This window comes from Ostrinia nubilalis, chromosome 21 (genome assembly GCF_963855985.1).
Source record: "Ostrinia nubilalis chromosome 21, ilOstNubi1.1, whole genome shotgun sequence".
Lineage (NCBI taxonomy): Eukaryota > Metazoa > Arthropoda > Insecta > Lepidoptera > Crambidae > Ostrinia > Ostrinia nubilalis.
Window position 1 is genome coordinate 12,060,260 of NC_087108.1, and position 19,001 is coordinate 12,079,260.

A 19,001-nucleotide genomic window follows, 5' to 3' on the forward strand; every position below is an offset into this window, starting at 1 on the left:
TGATTTACTAGTTTTCTGACCGCGGCTTCGCCCGTGTGAAATTTTGTTTTCAAAAATCGGGATAAAAACTATCCTATGTACTTTCTCGGGACTCAAACTATTTCTATATCAAACTTCATCAAAATCGGTTCAGTGGTTTAGGCGTGAAAGCGATACAGACATAGTTACTTTCGCATTTAGTTTTCGCAAGTTATTCCGAATCCGAAGCGGACACGGCCACGAGTTCCATGTATTTTAGTTTTTGACTCACCGTACATTAGTTAATTCTTGGATCTGGTTAATTTAATATTGTTAACTCCACTTGACAATCCGCCTACTTTTTGAGCTAGATACTTCTTTATATCTTGAATACACTTTAAGATATTATTATAACCCTTGGTCATTTTCACTTGCTATGCATGAAGTTATTCAGAAGCCATGATTCGCGTCAAAGCCAATTTTATATTCGTTTGATTCGACTTGCTAGTTGTAGGTATTTTCTCTTTTTGCCTCAGTGTTCAATACTTAACTCTTGGATTTGGTTAGTTTAATATTGATAATTTTATATCACCCTGATAATCTGCCTGTTTCCGAGCAAGGATACTTCAGATAAGATGGTGGATAATATAATCTATTCGCTATAATCTCTGGTTATTTTCACTTGCTATGCATGAAGTTATTCAGAAGCGGACACGGCCGTTCGCGTCGAAGCCAAGGTTACGATGTTAATAACTTGAATAAGTCTCTGCTAATGAACAATTCGGTATTTACAGGCCCCAGCTGAGGAGCTGCGGAAACTGGCGTGACCAGTTTAGGGATGGTGATGGTGTCGATAATATCGACAGGCTATCGATTTCATTGACTTGTGACATTCTCGGATGATAGATTGTTAACCAATCGCAAATGACTGATGAATTACGAAAAAAAAAATAAGCCAGAGGATAAAAAAAATAATTTAATCAAGTTAATTAAAAATAAGTAGGCACACAACAATTTCAATTGGTATTTTTTTAAAGTTTAGTAGTAAGTGACAGTTAAATAACTACTCTTGGCTGATAATTCGATCACTGGCTTCCTTAAAGTATATAGGTCAAAAGGTAAGTAAAGCTTCGGTATTTAGCTAAATTCTGAGCTGCGTCAAGCAGTACCATGACGAGATCGGGGTAACCCCCCACTGAGAACATGACCAAATGGGTAGAGGTGGCAAAAGCCTTTATGAGTTAACATTTTATCGATGTTACTTTATCAGGTGAAAGTATCGAGTAAGTACTTTTTTATTTTATTTTGAACTCTTTATTATATCATCGAACGAGATATTATATCATACGAATTATAAGGCTACACTTGAATTAAACTAAATTAATATGTTATGTTATTTCAAGTGCCACGCGACATAATTTAAAATTATGTCGTGGCGATAAGCAATAGTTAATAAAAAATAAAAACAACAATGTTTAGCAGCTTTGTTGGGAATTATTTATCCTGAAAAATATCACTTACCTGCTTTAAACATAATGATGTGATGACCAATACTTGAGTTCACCTCCACTTAAAACAATAATCAAATCTTACCTGAAACAAACAACGTTATACGTTACAAAAACAATCAAGTACAAACCCTTCCACAACAGAAATCACAGCACATAAACAACCGGAATAACTTATCGATAAGCCGAGTCTTAAGAGCCTTATCTAGTGTCCACATCGATATTTATTTACACAAATCACCCCGTCCCTAAAGAGACAAAGTGTTGGTATACATTAGCGGGCGGGGGTGTTTTTATTGCCTCCCACGCCTTAAAATATTGTCTGATTCATTAGAGGATATTTCACATTTAAGTTTCGTGTGTGCTCTTAGCTTCTTTAGCAGCGATATTTTAACACGGGCAAACTTTCGGGAGGCAAATTTCCGAGGTGATTATTTGGGGGCGCGTCTAATGACAGTGTTGTTACAATTTTCTAAAAGGATACCGTTACGTTCGCGTAATATGACGCTAAGATTCCGCTATACCCTTAATTATGATGGGGGTAGGGGGTGTAATGACACATGTATGTAAATATTCGTTGTAACGACTAGGCGGCGACGTGTGCGCTCCTGGAATGGGCTCGGAGGTTTTCTTTGATTAAAGAATTTTATTACAGGATATAATTCTCGATTAGACGTAAAGGGTTGCTGCGTCTCCAGATAAAACGGTGGTGTAATGACGGGTGCGTGATTATGAATCGTAATTGCTATTGTTTGGGGCGAGGTGGAAAAATTAAACGGAAATTTGGGGATCTGGCGGATCGGAAGCTACTATGGGGTTTGTGGTTCGGTGATCTCTATCGAAAGGGGTGAAGTATGATTGTAGTAACACGGCTCGAAATATGATATAGTGAGTATTTTTGTTGATGATCTTTTGTAATTAGTTGATGACATAAATAACACTTTTTTTTACACATATTCACATAAGCATTTCTAATCTGACATAATTAATGTTTGACGATTCCAACTCGATAAACAGACGACCACAAGAAGATGTAAGTGGATTGAAAAGTAGCTGATTAGATGGTTTGAAAAGGCTGGAGAACATGTCAGTGTTCTGTGGCGCTCCTTAGGTGAATACTACAGCCAGTCACCCGCAATCGCTTAAAACTATAATGACAATGATTGGATAGGAAATGAAGGTAGCCAGCGACCCCCAACTGCCTAAAACTTTAATGGCAATAATTGGACAGGAAATAAACGTAATGTGCGATCACCTCATTCATATTTTCAGGCCCAATTTAAATACAAATTAAAATTAGTATTTCGCGTTAAAAAGAAGAAGCCCACAAAAACTTTTTAATCAACAACAAACGACCATCGAAGATTTCCTTCAAATACACACTTCAAATCTTTTATACCCACATTTGCACGTCACACACCTACCCTCAGACTCAAGAGTTCATCCTAATCACCTCACCGTTTGACATCCCGCATCGCGTAACACGCGGGCGTAAAATTAAAACTGTAATAAACTTAAATTGTTAATAACTATACCACAGTGGAGGTAGGTGGAGAGAGTGTAGTAAGAAAGTAGTAAGTAAGTGACTAAGTGTACCCAGGCAAATAAGACTAGTAATTTGGTAAGGTTTCTGTCTTCTGATGCTGAAACGTGATGATTTTTCAGTAATTTATTTCATGACATCAAAGTCAGTAAACTTAAATTACTAAATTTTATTTTTGGTACATAAACACTAAGTACTCCAGCCATAGGACGTCCACTGCTGAACAGAGGTCTCCCCCAACGATTTTCACAAAGGCCAGTTGGTGGCTGCCTGCATCCATCATCATCATCATCATCATCATCATCATCTCAGCCATAGGACGTCCACTGCTGAACATAGGCCTCCCCCAATGCTTTCCATGTTGCCCGGTTGGTAGCGGCCTGCGTCTAGCGCCTTCTTGCTACCTTTATGATGTCGTCGGTCCACCTTGTGGGTGGACGTCCCACGCTGCGTTTTCTGGTACGCGGCCTCCACTCCAGAACCTTGCTGCCCTATCGGCCGTCAGTTCTGCGTACTATGTGCTCTGCCCATTGCCACTTTAGCTTGCTAATCCGTCGGGCTATTTCAGCGACTTTAGTTGGTTTACGGATCTCCTCATTTCTGATTCGATCTCGTAAAGAAACCTGCATCCAGCGCCTTATTATTATCAGAATAATAACTTCAATTTTATTGTTAAAGTAAAAATGAATGGCTCGCGCACTCGCTTCTTTTTCTACATAGTTGCTATGCTCCGTGAAGCGATTGCACGAATTTTTGTTTGTCTATAACAGACAGCTGTTATGACTAACAGCTGATGGGATTGACAGCTGCTGGTACTTAGCAGTTGGGATAAAAGCGTGATTTGAAGAATTTTAACAGCTAGAACTCAAATCTTACTTCTATAACGGTCTTGCGACTAAGGAGCCCACTGAACACACATCAAATGTGAACATACGAAGGTGCGACTCGCCCTCCTTTTGAATCTTATAACCCGCTCGCGTTTTAAATTTTAATGAATATAGATATCTTTATTCGCTAAGCGAAGTCGGGAGCGAGCTTTGGGCTGGGTGCACACTGTCGGGAAAAGGCGCTTTTTTTAGCTCGTTTGGGTGTGATTGCAATTTAGGAAATTACTGTTTATATTTCGAGAAGTTCCTAATATTTATTCTTCTTCTTATCGTATTAACAACAAACTTACATAGTGTCAGCTCAAAAGTCTGCTACGAGATTGGCGTTGTCAGATCACCAACATTTGTATGATATTTAATTTAAAAATATTGAATAATTATCGTCAAAATATTAAACTGGATTAAGTTAAATAAATAGCTATATTTGCTTGGTGTATCTACATGTCAATTACAAGCTATTTATTAAAGTGTGCAAGACGAATTAATTAATATTCTACACTTCACGGTCATAATAAAAAAAAATTATGCGCGCTCATGATAACCATCCTACAGAATATAATGCGTTCTCGCGGAAGACCATTGTCTTGGCATGCTCTCTGGCATGTCATGATGATAAAAGATAAGCAGCCACCATTTGGCACGGTGATATTTATGTACTGTTTCATAATTTCAGAGTATTTATTAATAATCAGCACCTCAAACTTATCCAAATAAAAAATGTAAACTTTCGCTCGCTCAGCTCGTGTGCACGCCTCACTACCGTGATTAAAACATTCGAGTCGCGCCATTAAATCTAATATGCAGCGGAATCACGCGCGATACGTTGTTTGTAGACCGTGCATGCAGTTTTTCGGCGTAATAATTATAATTAATAATAATAGCATTCTCTTTGCTAAGTTCGCTCGCAAAATAAGAGCCGGGTGGGAATTACAAAAATATGGTGGACGCTAATAATGGACTGTGTGGAAAGATAAAACGAGGAATTGCTAAGCTAAGGTTTAGATTTTGTGAAAAACGGGTTCGGTGTTTTTGTTGTTTTGTATCACAGATCACAGAAACTAAAGGGAGATGTGACAAGGGGGCGGGGCCGGCCGGTGTCGCAGCAATATGCCCAAAAACAGAACACGTTGCTCGTGAAAGCAATGATGACAGCAGCGACGTCATAGTGTAAACAGTTTACATTGCTTGCGTAGTAGGTACTAAAGATTATTCGATCGTTGAGTACTGATACCGCAGTGAATAATGAGCACATATTTTTCTTAGTCTGTGTGAATTTGTAATGCGACACTGAGTTCCGAACTAGCGCATTAGTTGGCATCTCTCTAAATCTCTATGTTTTGTACAGTCAACGGCACATCAGATTACAATTTTTTTGTGGCAAATTAGCACCTATTACAAACATGAGATGGCATAATTTCTAGCTTTTTTGCGGTGTGTGTACTTAGCGCTTTGTCTGCGTTCAGAACATGCATATTGCTTAAAATGTCATATGCAAATGACTGTGTACACATTTTAGAAATAAGTTTTTCTGATTTGATTACTTTTTTTGTCTATTATTTAGTATCTATGATAAAGCTTAGCCTTACCTTTTTGTTAGTGAGTTTCATTTATTCGACTATAGAGGTATTATTTTCGGGTGCCATAAAGTCTGTTTAAGAACCTTATCAATAACTTATTTCCTTAAAAGATACCTATTATATTGATATATTAATTAGTATGTAGACCCTATTCAAGGCACTTATACACTAAGTACTAGCTTACCGCACGCGGCTTCACCCGCGTGGAATTTTGTCTGTGACAGTAAAAAGGTTATCGTGCGCATCCCTTTTTCAAAAACTGGGATAAAAACTACCCTATGTCCTTTCCCGCTTAACTTAACCCGCTTAACTTCATTAAAATCGGTTCAGTGGTTTAGGCGTGAAAGCGACAGAGACAGACAGACAGGGTTACTTTTGCATTTATAATATTAGTAGGAATTCTGAAGATACAATCAATCAAAACATTGATGATTAGTTCGGATATCCACGACAGATATCGATAATCAAGAAACTACCCTACAATCCCTTAATTACGGCTTACAAACAATTACCTAATACCTAAAACCAATTAGTCGTTAATAGACCTGCTAATTACTATCATACGGAGCCGGTAGCCGCGCCTCGAAACCCGTCAAACGGTAATATTAATTGATGTTTAAATTAATGCTTTCTAATGAAATTGCTCACTCGATATCGCGGTGGCCGGTGAATAACAATGTATGTAAATTGTGAAATAAATTATATGGGCTTGTCGTGTGTGACATAAATCATTATGTGAATGCATGAATCATTTTGATTCTTGCTTTTTTTGAGGGAATCTAGGCGGTTTTAGTGAGTGAAAACTTAATAATGAACTAGCTAGTTTCAATTTTTGTTGCAAAATCGCTTTAATTGCAACTACATAAGATGTCCAGTTGTCTGTACAAATATGTGAATAACTAAAGTCTATTCAGAATAAAATTTTCATGTAGACTCGCTTGCTTAACTACGAGACTACGACATGCCGTAGCCGTAGTACTGCTACAATATAGCACTTGCGTTACGAAACTACAAATCTGCTACGCTACGACACTACACCCATTCGTAGCAGCCGTAGTGTTCGTACGATTGATCCCGTAGCTGTAGTCGTAGTAATGTATCACCCACTTGGTTAAACTACAAATTTGCTACGGTAGGTACTACACGTATTCGTAGTGTTCGTACGATTCAACCTGTAGCTTAGTCGTAGTAATGTTACGATGTAGCACTTGGTTATGACTACAAATCTGCTACAGAACTACACGCGTTCGTAGCAGCCGTAGTGTTCGTACGATTCATCTCGTAGCTTAGTCGTAGACCGTAGTAATGGTACGATGTAGCACTGGTTATGAAACTACAAATCTGCTACGAAACTACACGGATTCGTAACAGCCGTAGAGTTCGTACGATTCATCCCGTAGCTTAGTCGTAGTAATGTGACGATGTAGCATTTGGTTATGAAACTACAAAACTGTTAGGCCCAGTGCCCCGATTACGGTAACTTCTAACGTCTCCAATACAGACGCGCTTCTTCGATTCTGCTATATGATTGGTCAAAACAGCTGAGTTTCGTTGCAGTTGCGTTTCACCGTCCGTTCTGGGCCTTACGAAACCACGCTTGTAGTAGCCGTAGTGTTCGTAGTACGAATTGTAGCAAGCAAATGTCTCGTAGTCTACGAAATGAATAATGATACGCAAAAAACGTTTAAGTACCCTAAACTTTTAAACTGTCGCGTTCCATTCCAGACCAGCTGCAGTATTGCATCCAAATGTTGCGTATTTAATAAAGTTTGTCTTCATACCATCGATAACTTATACTTAAATTCAATCCTATCCAATTTTCTTATTTCCCAAAGGCAAACAGAATCCTGGAACACATCTTAAGACATCCAGCCAATTACAGGCGTACAATCACTCAAACGGGACAAGTTATTGCCGTCACGTCGTCAGACATGTCACAGCGTCCCCTTGTATCAGTATCGGATTATTTAAAAATATTTCCCAGGACAGCGCGGTGTGGGATGGCCTGTAATGTGTGGGGAGGGACGAGGAGGTAGAAAACTGGATGTTATGGAATAATAGTGGTGACTTGAAATAGCGATAAAAGGAAATATAAACTCGTTTGAAATTGACCAGCTTTAGCAGTTGCTCTCAGCAATAGCCTACTGATTGTCCTGAAGTGGAAGTAATTAAAATAGTAAGACTTAAGGCGACGTTTATTGATGAAACGCGAAAGTTTAAAATCTTATATAACAAACCGATATGGGACTAATAATACATTTTCAAAATAGAGTAAGTATTTAAAAAAAAACTAAAATTACATATTTCTTTACTGGTTCAATAAAATCTACACAAGTTAATGAGCGTGAGGTGCTAAAACGGCATTAATTTGTCAGACAAAATACTTTATATTACTTGCATTAAATGTTATTTTACCTCAAATAGTTTTGTCGGCCACATCCAGTCAGCTCGTATACGGATTGTTTGTGAATTCCCCAAGCCCCTAGCGGCCGGTGGCTAATCAAATATCTTTCCTGTGCCGAGTAGGTGACAATACTGGACAGATGACAGCGGTGCTCAAACATTCGATACTGGTATAAATCAGTCAACATAATAAATTATGCAACAAATGATCATTTGGAAGACCAAAAAACGCTGCTTCTTTTCAAGAAGAAGCTACTGGTTTGTTGCATTCGTGTTGGCGGCTTGGCATTTATCGCAAACAAATGACAGTCTAGCTAGACCAATAAAAAGAAATGAGCTTCGCTATCTATTGGTAGGAGTTTCTTCACTTTTGATTAAGTATATTTGAAAAAAAAAAAAAAAGGAAAGACACTTGTTTGGGTACACGAGGAATGTTCCGTTAGAAAGAAATTGGGCCCTCTATAACTTAGTTATGTGCATTAGGTATAAAAGATACGGTGAAGCAGTGTGCTATATTATGAGTTGGGTAAGTTTGCTTTAATAAATAGAAACATTAATGTAGATGCGTGGTTTTCGCTTCGCCATAATCGAGGTATGTTTTTAGTGCATAAACCATGTTTTTTAATGCGACCCCTCAATAATTTATTGCATCCCTAATGTAAAAGAGGAGAGGTGAGAGGTGGTTGTGATGATACCTCATTTACCATGTGAAAGTAAGTATTATCGCAAGCGTTAGAACAGCCAACAACAAAAGTTTGACAAACACACACAAGACGAGTAGCGAATGGCAAATGATTAATAAAGGTAATACCATTAGCGGGCCCGAGCCGCGGGCGCGACGCGTTCGATTAGGCCACGCAATTTGTCAATATGCTGCACAAACAACGTGATCATTACACGCTCTAAGAACTCGCAAGAATACGAGTCGATTAATTAAGCTGTAGGTAGAAGTAAGGTACTTTTATATACCTGCCTAATGCTACAAGAATACGAGAAAATCAATTAAGGCGTAGATAGGATTGGCTCTATACTAATATTCAACTAGCGGCCGCCCGCGACTTCGTACGCGTGGATCCCGTTTTACCCCCTTAGGGGTAGAGTTTCGTAAAATCCTTTCTTAGCGGATGCCTACGTTATAACATCTACCTGCATGCCAAATTTTAGCCCGATCCGTCAGAGGATAGAAAAAATAAAACATTTTTTTAAGTTATACAAAACTAAGCCCAAAATATACCGATATTAAAGACAAAATTATTCCAAAGCCATTAATATCACTGAAAGTAAACCCAATAGCCGAAAAACAAACGACAAACAGTCCCCCAGCACGCGAGCGAACAAAAAGGAATGGTCTTGAAAACCGCAGCATCGTCCACGTAGATCATGCGACGATCTGGGGTGCAGACAATATGGCGGTTTAGACTGCACTTTATATTGATGGTTAATGGTGAACGAAGAAACCTTTTGGGTCTTGAAATGACATGGTTTTTTTGCTGAATATGGTAAATAATAATAAATAAATATCACTTGGACATTTTACACTGCGCTTCTAGTCCCAAACTAAGCAAAGCTTGTACTATGGATACTAAACAACGGATATAAACATACTTAAATACTTTTTTTTTGTAAATACATACTTATTATACATAGAAAACACCCAGTCCAATACAAACAAATATGTTCATGCACACAAATGTTTGTACTGTGCGGGAATCGAACCTGCTAACTCCAGAATAGTAGTCCGTTTCGTAACACTACACCAAACGGCCGACTAACATTGGATCTTACAAGCGATAGCAGAACGGAGTACATACTTGTTAAAATTCTTCTTTCTTCTAAAAAAATCTTTGAACAAGACCAAGTCAAGGCAAGGAAACAATGTGAAGAAACATTTTGATGATATCTGTGTTTGTATAAAGTACTTAACATTAGTTAAGTTTTGATTTAGATTAGCTGATGTCCTCGCTTAACTTTCACTTAAGCACGCTCTTTGATTCTTGCTAAGTCTAAAAGTTGAACTATCCCTAGTGCAACGAACGTTCCTACCAGAGCAAAAATCTTAATTCTGAAGCCGGGAGTCAGGTTTTATTGATAACTCTTACTGTTTTACCAGATGCGACCGAACCAGACCTAAGGTCTCCCCTCAAACTTCGTCCGCCGCTTGTCGCTGTCAAAAATCTCACTTTTTTATGCATAACAAGGCAGGTATTTGACCGCAATCGCACTTGGTGTTAAGTGAGATGTAGTGTAGGATGGTACATATCTGCCCTGTAAGTGCCTATTCACTCTTGCATTCACGGCCTCTACCGCCTAAGTACTCTGCACTCCAAGGGGACAGAGGAGTCTATAATCATTTATCTCGCGGTGTTTAATAAAAGGAAGATTATTTATGGCACCGCGGGCGGACACTAATGTCGCATGATTTAATCCCATTACAGTGGGCACGCTGCCAGCGATACTATCGGAAGGAAAAGGGGATTGCAATTATTTTTTGGATCGTTACTTATTGTATTGTGTAATGATAAGATTACTGTGTCGTCTGTAGAATGAAGCTGTAAGTAGTTTACTATACATACACCCGTAATCCGTATTCACAAACGATGCTTGTTTAAGTGACGCAGCAAATCGAACGCACAGCGTTGAATAGAGCTCTGTGATTGGTTCATGTGACACCCTGTGCATCCACACGCGCCTAGAGACCTCATAGTAATGTTTGTGAATACGGGCGATAGTCATTAGTTAAGTATAGAGCTGATTCAGTTACTTAAAACATTAAATGACATGGACCGGTGAGCCCCATATTGTTTCTAGTTTCTCAACAGTCAAAGATTTTCACGTAATCGACAAAAGATTAATTGCCAAATGTTTAATATGAATTTTATACATAGAAACACCAATCAATGTTTTTATTTGCTGACTTGTAATTTGAATGTGTCACACCCACGCCTATTGTTATGTTTTGTCACTTTGGATAAAGTTATTTTCTACGTAGAACAAACAAAAACACCTAAGTTGATGGTCAATGTAGACATGTAGAGCTAGATCAAGAAGAAAATAAGAAAAAACATAAGTAATTTATGAAACTCACGGAAAATACAACCTAATACGAAATAGATAGATAATATCCCGTAAATCACACACATAATAGAGCGAAATAATAATCCAGGAAACACTATTATTTATAGACCTAAGATACTATACGATACACGACAATAATCTCCTGTATTAAAACCCGGCACTGTCCAGCGACAATAAGAAAGCGAAATACAATTGGGCGCGGGGAAGAATCCACTAAAACCCTATTATATTAGTAGATTAAAGGGCACTTTACTCAATATTCCATAAAATATTGCCTCGTAAATAGAGGGCAGCTGTGAAGACGTGATCGTCCAGAGCTTATGGGTAATCCCCTTAAAAATTGGCAAGCAGAAAACAAGCGGGAATTGCTGGTTATACGTCAAGTGGCTTAAAAAGAAAGAAAAAAGGTACGTAACACGTCCGAAAACCGTAAATGGGTACATGACGTCCGAAGACGGATCTCGGGCGGTCCCCGGCGACAGATACGAATGGAATCGGATGGGTGTAATAGAGACTGGCGCGGTCAGGCTAAATGACTGGCATCCGGACGTAGACAAAAGCGAATCCACCGTAATAAAGCAGGATTGATGAAAAAGCGCTAAGCCACGCCGATATAACTGGCGGCGCAAGTGGGAGCGGCGAGCGGGATAGCTTGAATTTGTTTTCTGAGCACAAGAAATAAAAATGCTGGCCGTAACAGCGTATTACACTTGAAATTTTTTTTCATCCAGTGTCTAAGTAGCTCAGTTGGAAGAGCAGTCGCCCGGCAAGCGGAAGGTCGTGGGTTCAATCAATTCCCGCCTTATAGGCAGTTCGATTTTTTCAAGTCTTATACAGGGTGTCCCGTAATGTAACGTCAAGCCGGAACTGGGTGTTGAGGCAAGTTATGCTGGTTATCAGAAAAATATAAAAAAAAATCTATGTGGCATATTTTCAAAATAATGGGCATTTATAAAAAATCAAAAATGTCTACTCCAGGTGACGGTCTTTTTACTCGTGTTGCCACAAATCTTCACTTATTCCAAATTTTTTTTTTTGTTATGTAACCCTGAATAATGCTTCTCTAAATTGTTATCAAAATTACAAAACCAGCTGCTCCAGCTTGGATAAAAAAAATACATTATTCCCAAAAAAATTTTCAAAATAAAAATTTTGTCTAGTTTAAACTGACTGTACTGAAAAAAAAAAGTACTACGCAAGTGTGGCATGTGACGTCATAATTTGGCGCATTTAGTAAGGATTCCAAAATGGTATAACACTTGGTAAATTCTTGCTGTAATTGTCGACAATTTTTGGTTTTTTGGAAATAATCCCGTTTTTAACTTTATCTACCTTGGTTAAAAATTATTATTCTAATGTGCCCAAAATTCAAGTTTCTGTGACTGACTACCGTACAGTCAGTCACAGAAACTTTTGTCACCATGACAGTAATTAGTAGTTGACATACTGTGACAAAAGTCACCCGTGCGTGCGCGCCGTTACTACCTGCTCTGCCTGCACTTGTAGGTACTTGGTAACAGGGATAATAAGGATATGAAGTTTCGGTTATGGATACGGTTACGGATATTAGAATAATATTATACCGGTTTCGGTTACGGTCACGGATATGAAATCATTTCAGATTATCCGAAAGTTTCGGATAATTTCGGTTACGGAATTATTAGAATTTCAAAAATGTAGGTATAATTCAAATAGCAAGATGCTGCGTGACCCACATAGCTACTTTATGTACCAACTAAGACGACACCTATGTATGATAAAGGTTAAACAGGCTGGCATATTAGATGGTGCCAGGGAATGCCAGACAAGTTGGTAACAAATATTAAGATTTAAGGTACAATTCCAAGACGGGCCGCAGACCGCAAACTGCAAAACTCTATGAAATCGGCAGCGCGGCATTGCTGCTGCGGCGTGTATACTGCAGATTTTATAGAGTTTTGCAGTTTGGAATAATTGTACCCTTAGACTCCGCCTTTATCCGAAACTATCCGTAACTTTTGAATCAGTTTGGGTTACGGTTAAGGATATTTTTTTATTTCGGATATCCGATAGTTTCGGTTACGGTTACGGATTTGAAAATTATAAATAACTTGAAAAAATTTTCAAATTAGTTTGAGATGCGACTCTTAACGCTAAAAAATTAAATAACTACGGTTACGGATATCCATAACATCCCTGCTTGGTAAGATGGCCCTCTCCGTCCCGCTCATACCTTTTAAAATGGCTTCTCCACCTCATTTAAGCCAGAAACTTGAATTTTGGGCACATTAGAATAATAATTTTTAACCAAGGTAGATAAAGTTAAAAATGGGATTATTTCCAAAAAACCAAAAATTGTCGACAATTACAGCAAGAATTTACCAAGTGTTATACCATTTTGGAATCCTTACTAAATGCGCCAAATTATGACGTCACTTGCCACACTCGCGTAGTACAATTTTTTTTTCAGTACAGTCAGTTTAAACTAGGCAAAATTTTTTTGGGTATAATGTATTTTTTTCATCCAAGTTGGAGCAGCTGGTTTTGTAATTTTGATAACAATTTAGAGAAGCATTATTCAGGGTTACATAACAAAAAAAAAATTTGGAAAAAGTGAAGATTTGTGGCAACACGAGTAAAAAGACCGTCACCTGGAGTAGAAATTTTTGTTTTTTTTTTAAATGCCCATTATTTTAAAAATATGCCACATAGATTTTTTTTTATATTTTTCTGATAACCAGCATAACTTGCCTCAACACCCAGTTCCGGCTTGACGTTACATTACGGGACACCCTGTATATGTCACCGTAAAATTGTGAATTCCGTTAGATTATAATCTGACGTAGTTAGATTACAATCTAACCTAACCTAACCCACTGTTAGTTTACAATCTCACGCGTTATATTAGAAACTGACGGAGATCCCAATTTCACGTTGACATATCTTCTATATATATAAAAGAAAGTCGTGTTAGTTACTCCACTTATAACTCAAGAACGGCTGAACCGATTTAGCTGAAAATTGTCAGGGAGGTAGTTTAGAGCCAGGAGAAGGACATAGGATACTTTTTATCTCGTTATTTATTGCCATTAAGGCGGAACAAAGTTCGCCGGGTCAGCTAGTTATTTATAATTTTCAAACAAGAAATAAAACTTTACTGCTACTGATCTATCGAGTAACATAATTAAGTTTATAGAATTTATGTGTCATTATTATTTTACCTTAATCGTACCAAAGAAAGAAAAATCGGTAGACAAATTCAGACGAGTAGTTTAAAGCCTTGGGGGCACTTCATCCAGTTAATGTATCAGTCTAAAAATACTGAACGGTTTCATGACCTGCATCCTTACTACAAAGTTGCTTTGCAGATTTGGAACATAACCTTTTTCAGGTTATACAGCTTTTTAATAAACACTGATTTAGACTATGTTTTTCAGGAGGAGCCTGACTCTCGTTACACAGGTTAACATTATTCGAGAGCGGCACATATTTTGTAATTGTAAAGTGTTTATTTAATAAAAGTATTTCGGTTTTGTTCCCCAGTCGATGAAGCACCTGATGTCGTGCTCGTGCCCTGAGTGCCCAAGCAACTGCACTCAGGAGGATTTGATGAGTGCTGCTGACAACGCCACTCTAGTGGCGGAGTTTTGGGCTGACACTGTGTAGGTTTGTTGTCGACACGAAAAGAAGAAGAATAAAAGTATTTTGATTTTCATTTTCAATAGCTTTTTTAGATATACCGTCGTCTGTACACCACCCGCTATCTCCAGCAACTAGCGCCGCCCCCAAAGACGTCTTCGCAGCGGCTTTAATACAAAGCTATTGCTATTACTGAGATCGCGACGAGCGCGGACCATCGAACACCGCCGGCTTTGCTGGACCCACTATACCGGGATTTCGGATATGACGTAAAGCACTCACTTAGTACCCTCCCCGGATCCTCTGACCGAGTTTTTCTTTCTATTTATTAGGATATATTCGAGGATGAAAAGATTTCGACGGATTAGTTGAGGGCAATATCACCCCAGCGGGGATATTGCCCGTCTTATTGGGCGATGGTAATTGTAAACGGTTCTGACGGTGACGTCATCGAGATAGTATTGGACACTCCGTTGGGCGACTTTGATCGTGGCACTGACATGCGTCAAGTTTGAGTCAGATCTGATTAACTGGTAACTTGTACGAATTCTGGTCTCTTCATTAATCGATCTGACGTTAAATCGACTCATGTGTGTGACTGGATAAAATTTGAACTCTCTTTAAAAAATATTGGTTTTAGAGATTAAGATTTACCAATAAGCGAACTACAAGGTTGAAATCACGTTGTGATATCTCACATGTAATAATGAACCCTATCAACAAGCACTGAATAGTGTGACAGGCATTTAAAATTCACAAAGTCTGATTAATTTGCTAAACGAAGCAATTAACGAAGTTGTCATAATAAACTGTTTAATAAATGATCAAACGCTCGCTCGAAAGTGAAACACACGAGATATCAAAGATATCCAAAACACAATACCATTCAGAAAACAAACACGTCACTCAACTGTATCCTTACTTATTAACAACGTACCAAAAAGAGGAATAGCTACAATATTTACAGTTGACCCAAAATTAGCGTTTCTTACCCATACCTTTGTTGCGAAACAGAATACAGAACGGAGCCTGCAGGGACACCTGCCAACCATAGGGTCACAGTAACATATATTAATAACACGTTAATTTATTAACAAGCACTGTTTATCCAGGGATTAACTGAGAATAGTTTTAGTTCAACAACAAAGGGCCGAAAGGGTTCAAAGCGAATTTCTTGCCGACATATTTACCTAAGGTGGAGGTGATAGTAATTTTACGCGCGAGAGGTCCGAGCTTTGCTTGTGAGCAAACATTGTTCCACGTACATGCCTAAAATTTTGCCCGCACGAGATTATACGCACCAACGGTTTCTGAATACTGATATTCATTCATTATACAAACAAACTTCTGGTTTAGAATGAGTTTATTTGATGATGATATGAGATGTAACTGTTGATGTGAAACGTGTCAACAATCGGACGGCACTGACGGGGAACTCAGACGTTTCGTGAAACGCTAACTTTTGCACGCTCGCACGTTAGCGTTCCTCGTTTTCGATGCAATGCATTGTAAGAGAAACGAGTGACATGAACTATTTAGCTATGGTGTTTCGATGTAAAAGGGTTCCAGAGTGACGCTGAAAATTCTATCATGGAATTCTATTATATTACACGTGTCTGCCCTAAAAACTCAAATCCTTTTTGAAGGCTAGTACGAAGCATATAGGTAGACAATAAAGTAGGGACTAAAATTGCATGTACTCACTAATTTCAACGAAAACACCATTTGCTTACCTTGACATAAAATTAATGCTGCTGTATCTATCCCTTTATTACGTCTTTACAGCATTGTATAGATAGGCAATCGTTTAAAATACTATTTTGTTAATTTAAAATGAAAACCTATCAGAATGATTTTACTTTCCTTAATTCGAGCACCCTTTTTGACCCTTTCACGATCAGTTATTCAACCAGTAGGTGTTTCTAAGACGTCCAGTGCCACGAGCATATACTATGCACAATGTAAACAAGTAAAGGTGGATTCATAGAATCGAGACGAGTAACCACCCGCGCATAATAAAACAACAATCAAACACTCGTTTCTACTTAACACAAAGATCACAAAAGCAAAGGTCCGAAGCCGAAAGGATACATCATTAATGAAGTACTGGCCACATCTATTGTTGCACTATTTAACAACTACCTACCCGTAGAGGATTTCGTACCAAATTAAACTCGACAATTGTATAGAAAATAACGTTGGAACTCTTTGTTGGGTGCACGGGCGAGCAGAGCAAATAAAACTATTGTTACAACGAATATTAATTAATGTGAATTGTAAATTAATCTGTAAGGTTTTGCTTTTTGAGAGCGGGCCGGCTGCTTGTAATAACGGTTGTTTCTGAAAGGTCTTTGGAAGTCGATTCGTTTGCTGCAGTTAGCATGAAAGTTTATGTCAGTACCAATACTTCGAATATTTTTACGGTAAGCAATTGTGTCTGTCTGTTCATTTTGTTTTCATGCTTTACCTGCTGAACAGTTTTGAATGTGCTAATCATTTCTCATGTTCAAGTTAATGATGATGTATTTCGGAAAAATAAAGATTTTATTTAAATTGCAGCGCGATAAAAACTTAATGAAAGAAGAAAAAAGAGTCTTCGCCTCGTCAAAAAAAGATCAATTTTGACTAAACCAATATGGCTTAAAGAACATTAAAAGTGTTCACCAAAGGCACACAATACAGGTGGACCAATTAGACGTCCGGTGTCGATGACCGTTAATATTACCTTGAACGGGTGCCAAACGAAATCATAAATTCATATACTCTGTTAGAAAGCCAATCTAACATTAATATAATAAAACTCTGACCAAATACAAAAACGCATAAAGCTTATTTTGGTTTTAATTAGTGCAATCATTATTCACAATCATACATAATTGTTTTTCATTCAATAAAACATTTAATTGCAACGTCTATTAAAGAACAGACTCATTTAAATCAGTGGGGGCGGCATCGGGAGGTTTTAATTATGTTAGAGAACTAGCATAGCCCAGAATCGCTCGCGATAGCTTTTTTGCGATATTTCTCTTTCAGACTTCGGGCAAAGCAAAATAAATTAACTTCAGTCAGCTTAAAAACTCTCGACTCGCTTTCCAATATCTTGAGAAATGTTGTTACATTTTTCGCATACTCAAAAGTTTCAAGTCGCACTTGTATCGGTCTCGAAATTATATCAAATTACTACAACTTCATATTCAATTCAAAAACGTTATTTCGAAAAATCCCGGCTTCCGTTGGGAGAAACAGAAAGAATCAGATTTCCGAGTGGGGAACCCTTCAGTTCCTGTGAAGTGGCAAGATAATTATCCCGTAATGATCGTTCGGAGCCGTCATCGGCATTGCCTCTGTATTAATTCCATGCATTGACTGCAGGTTCATATTTGAACATATTTTTATTTGCAAAATATGTTCATATTTGAACATATTTTTATTTGCAAAATATGTAAAAATAAAAAAAATATAAATGGTTCAAAAATCCATTAACAATAATAGCGAAAGAACATACATCGAAGACATGCTTCGATGAAATCGACAAGGTGTCCTACAGGGATCATTATTGGGTCCATCATAATATTTATCGAATGTTGAATTGAAACAATTTAATTGGTGTACTCAAACAGGGGAAGAGAGAAGGGTTCTATTGGCGTTATTAGACTCGAAACGACTCGACTCATAGTCTGTACATAGCCTACGGAAGTGCGCTTTCGAGTCGATTGTTTCACGAGATTTTAATAACGGTGCAACGCAAAGACCAAGTCGTGAGTCCATTGTTGACTTCAAGATGGTGGGCACTTGTAGACGTCAGTCGTCTCCCCACCCCCTCGTGTTACATTTTGATTTTATTAAGTCTCGAATTCTATTCAGTCTGCAACTGGGAAATAACTTGTCGCATTTTAGTTTTGTGAACTGTAATTGGAAGAGTGGAAATGCTAAAATAGCTTGAATTCAAGTCGAAGAGGGCATAATGTAAATTCAAAAGTCGAGAAATATTTGTAGATAAAATACTGACTGATAAAATAACGAGAACTTTTATTCAGCAGGATTATGTAGCTTCAAATAAATCACTAATATTTCAATTTTTTTTATGCAAGACAAGGCAGGTATTTGTCCGCAATCGCACCTGGTGTTAAATGAGATGCAGTCTAGGATGCAAACAATAATGTATGTATTCAGTTAGTTACACCAAGACAACAAAACCAGTTGCCGTTCTAATCCTACAAAGAGCTTTGATAGACATAATTTATACCTCAGTCATGGATGGATGTTGAATGTGTTTGACTGTGTATTAAGCGTTTTTTTTTAACAGACTATAATATCAGTTACTATGTCTTCAGAAGTTCGCTGTGATTGTTTTAAGCAGATTAATATTAAATACCAAATACCTAATCTTATCTCTATATCTCCTCCAATGCCATTAATCCGAGCGATGAAA

The 19,001-nt window shown here is 37.9% G+C and overlaps 1 protein-coding gene across 1 annotated transcript in view; it reads right to left on the reverse strand.

Annotated features, from left to right (window-relative positions):
• LOC135082500 (nuclear pore complex protein Nup88-like) overlaps positions 1-19,001 on the reverse strand; it is a 102,045-nt gene that overhangs the window by 66,048 nt on the left and 16,996 nt on the right. The window lies entirely within an intron of this gene.